Below are 4,665 nucleotides of genomic sequence, written 5' to 3'. Positions count from 1 at the left end.
TGTAGATTGCTTTTGGCAAGATAGCCATTTTTACAATGTTGATCCTGCCAATCCATGAGCATGGGAGATCTTTCCATCTTCTGAGATCTTCTTTAATGTCTTTCCTTAGAGACTTGAAGTTCTTATCATACAGATCTTTCAATTCCTTAGTTAGAGTCATGCCAAGGTATTTTATATTATTTGTGACGATTGAGAAGGGTGTTGTTTCCCTATTTTCTTTCATAAAACAGTACTGCATATCTGAGTCATACCCTGTATTTAATTAGCACCTTAAGGATTTTAAAATACCCTGGAAGAGTAGATCAAATCATCTCCATTTATATACATACATATCTTTTTAATGTCATTAAATTACTAATGCAAAGTGAAAATTGAATTAAGTAATGCACTGCTCAGTAATCAAAGGTATAAAATAGCAGTAAAGAGAAAAAAGAAAACCAATAAAATTTCTCAGATTTGATTGACTTAGTTCAGTATGCAGTAGGGGTTGGATTTGCCCAGTTAGGGTTTTTACTCTCCCTGTGGAAGCTTGTCTGGCTACTTCTACGAGGAGCCACGACACACCTGCCTTGCAGACAGAGCAGAGTGAGCATCTACTTCTCCACATAGGATTAGGTGTGTTCCCTCTCACAGCCACTTTGATGTGTGTCCAAAACTAGATCGTTTCTATGGTGTATATCCTGTAGCACTCTGGGGAGGCAATCAATGGCTTGTACTGTAACTGACTCTGTGTGCAAGACTGCGGAATAGACCTAGCTGTCTCTGAAACTGCTACAGCCACCCCTGTGCAGAGACCCAGTCTTCATATTGTAGTGGAACAAGAGCTATAGGATTGAAGTCTCCCTTTCATTCCACCTACTTTCTTATTGAGATTTTTAAAGCATGAACGTCCATGTTGTCTCACCAGATACAACACCAAAGAATGATGTTATTATCAGAAGCACTTTCTAATACAACATTCTATGTGATTTTGATATATACAAATTAGAATGTTTTTTTTTTTTTTGCTTTGTCTTATACCATCCAAAAGTCCTTAAAAAAACGAGAGTATTTCACAATGAAAAATAAAATTCTGCAAGTCAGACTTGTGCTCTTTCATTTAGGGGCCTCCCACTCATTAATAAAAGGAATGCATTGTATGAAATAGTTCATCAATTAGAGGACTCTCCTGGGAAAGGAAATGAATTTGCTATGATTGATGTCGCTACACAGTTTAACTTCTTTTTAAAAAAATATTTCATATCATTTACTTTTTCTGGTGCTGTGGAAATAAAAATCCTGTGCACGGAAAAATAAATAAATAAAATTAGAGTCCTTTCAGCAAAATCTTGCTAGTGTATGCAATGATGTCAGAGTTTGGAGGCTGATTATGGGATGGATCCCTGGGTATGGCAGTCTCTAGATTGTCCATCCTTTTGTCTCAGCTCCAAACTTTGTCTCTGTAACTCCTTCCATGGTGTTTTGTCTCATGTCTCTAGCTGCATATGTATCAGAAGATGGCCTAATCGGCCATCAGTGGAAAGAGAGGCCCATTGGTCGTGCAAACTTTATATGCCTCAGTACAGGGGAATGCCAGGCCAAAGAAATGGGAGTGTGTGTGTGGGGGGGGAGGTTGGATTGGAGGGTGTGGGGGACTTTTGGGATAGCATTGTAAATGAAATGTAAATGAAGAAAATATCTAAGAAAAAAAGAAAAAAATATCGGAAAGATTGCTCACTCACAGTTTCAGAGACATCAGTCTAAATGTCACTTGTGACTCAGAAAAAAAACATCAGGGAGGTGCAAGCCTGTGATACACTGGTTATTTTAATTTGCTGTGATCAGGAAACTGAAAAAGAAGAGCCTAGCTCTAGGGAAATGTAAAATAAAGAATTTTCTTCCAGTGGACTATTTCCTCTCATTAGACTGCTTCTCCTGATGGGTCAAAAAAATTTCAAAACAGTCTCCAGCAACTGAGGATAAAGTGTTAAACGTGAGAATTTATTGGGAGACATTCCACATTCAATCCATAACAAACATGGCAGGGTTATCTTTTTTCCCTCAAAATCCAATGACGAATAACTCTGAATCAACCTTTAGCGGAACATCAGGCTTAGTAACCAGTTAGGTTTATAACTTCGGATGACTTTGATAGCATTTTTTTGATACAGCACATCTACATTTTTAAGGGAATGCAGTGTTTAAATTTAAATAATTACTCAGAAAATGCTATATCGTAAAAAATGCAGCAGTGAACTTCACCCCTAAAAGCACAATAGCCCTTGGCTCCAAATGCAGTAACTACTTGTCTTCTTCATGATACAGAGTAAGCATGAGATAATGGTTTTAATTTGCATTCTGTTGCTCCTGGCAGCTTAAGCTCTAAATATAAAATTAGTTGCGGCATTCAGTACTTCATAGTGAATTATTAGTGGATATGAACTTTTGATCCATGATAACGTACTTTTCAGAGACTAATGTAAAAGTTAGAAACATGCTTCTCAAAGACCTGAAGAATTCTCTCAGAGTTACCTGACCCACAGTATAAAGCTGCTACATGCACAGTGTTGACTGTCTTTATTGAGCTCCTCAAATGGTTAATTGGGAAAAAGATAAAACATCAATTTTGAAATCTAGTGCCCCTAAGTTATTATCAGTTAGGGACCGAGTCCCACATGGCTTGGTGTTTTAACCTGAATAAGGGAGAGATGGAATGAAGAATGGATCAGATGCCAAGACACGTATACACAGAAAAGCTGGTATCCCTTAGGGTATATACACTCAGATGGAGTGGTCTAACTACTGCAACAACCAAGAACTTCACCTTGTTAGTTACATATAATGCATGTTGGGGGTGGGGTGGGCTGATATAAGTTAGAACTTTTAGCCTCTAAATATCCAGGAGGAGAAACCTTTGTTAGTTTTTGAAGTACATTGCAAATATTCATGTTGAGACCACAGGAAAGCTTTGCCAATTCTGAGCCTAACCTACATGGGGAAGGCTTTGCTAATTCCCAAAAGGCCTAAAACATTGGTCCTTGATATGGACTTGCCCATGTCAGTCATGCAAGTCCACTGTAGACTCTGTTACTTATACATTAAGTCAGGGCTTTCTCAGCTCCCCTAAGGTACTGAAGGAACTTCCATTTTATCAACTACCATTGACAAAATTAGTGAGTGCCTTTAAAAACTTTTAGTATTTGAATGACTTTAATTAATGGGACATTGAAAGCTCAGAAGGTGTTTGTATCTAAAACTGTACTTGATTTCTTATCTTGTTTTAATATTAAGTACTTGACTCTGGAGTGCCACTTTATTTATTCTGTTGTTGGTGTGATAATGGGGGAATAATGGCTGACTCTTTTTCAGTTCTATGTGTGTAATATCATCTTTCAACAAAAAAATACAGCACCCTTGTTTTATAACTTTCCACACGGTTTATAATTTGAGTGTTTTTGAATACTTGCAAAATATTCGTTTGTACCACACCAACTATGGTGAGACAGTGGCTATAAAATAGCAGACTAAGAAGTTTCTATGTGCTATGGATGTATTAATAAAAGAAAATTACTAGCTGTGTGAATAGATGTTTCCTACAGTTGGAAACAATTACTGCTATCATGAAGGAAACCCAAATGAGATCTGACTGACAGATATCCTCTTTATGAATATGAGTACGTCAGGAGAGCTCAAAAGCAACCATCCTTGGAAAATATTAACTCTTGGATAAGTTTCTGACTCCTTTCTTCAATAGGGTAGGTTTTTTGTGCACCAGGCTCTGGGGGGAATTTTCAGTGCTGTAGCTGACTCTTAATTACTTGAGGGACTTCAATGTGATGTGGCTGCCTTTGCTTAACCCATGCTTTTGTAACTAACCCTGCTACAATCATTAGTTCACAACTGTGCACAACAAGAACCTAGGCAGTATGCTTTCTTTAATACTTCTGTCTATATGGGGTGCTGTCTATTTGCAATAAGTAAAAGTTGCACAATGTTCATTAGATTCTAACCATAAGGAGATAGGAGTTAATAATCATATATTAATGCCAAATATCATCTTGCTAAAATGTGATCAACATGTTTTGACAATGGAAAAGAGGAAAAGAAAAAAAAAATGAAAAGAAAATAAAGATTCCAAATGCAGATATTGGTTTGACTCTTAAGTGAAGATGAGAAAGCTTATTAACAATACAATATTTGAGCAAAATATAAGTGTCTTACGTCTAACTTATAAAAAATAACTCCACCAAAAGACTTTCAGAACTGATCAACCTACTTGGCAAAATGACAGGATACAAATTTAATAGATTAAAGTATTAGCGTGTACTGGTGAGTTTTGTGTTTCCGGTAGTACTATATCCAATTTTCTGAGGAACAGCCAGACTGATTTCCAGAGTGGTTGTAAAAGTTTGCAATCCCACCAACAATAGAAGAGTGTTCCTCTTTCTCCACATCCTAGCCAGGATCTATTGTGACCTGAGTTTTTGATCTTAGCCATTCTGACTGGTGTGAGGTGGAATCTCAGGGTTGTTTTGATTTGCATTTCTCTGATGATTAAGAATGCTGAACATTTTTTCAGGTGCTTCTCAGCCATTCAGTATTCCTCAGGTGAGAATTCTTTGTTTAGCTCTGAGCCCCATTTTTAAATGGGGTTATTTGATTTTCTGGAGTCCACATTCTTGAGTT

The sequence above is a fragment of the Mus caroli genome, chromosome 18, assembly GCF_900094665.2.
Source record: "Mus caroli chromosome 18, CAROLI_EIJ_v1.1, whole genome shotgun sequence".
In the NCBI taxonomy this organism is placed as follows: Eukaryota; Metazoa; Chordata; class Mammalia; order Rodentia; family Muridae; genus Mus; species Mus caroli.
The sequence above is the reverse complement of the archived record's forward strand: the minus strand, read 5'-3'. Positions refer to the sequence as shown.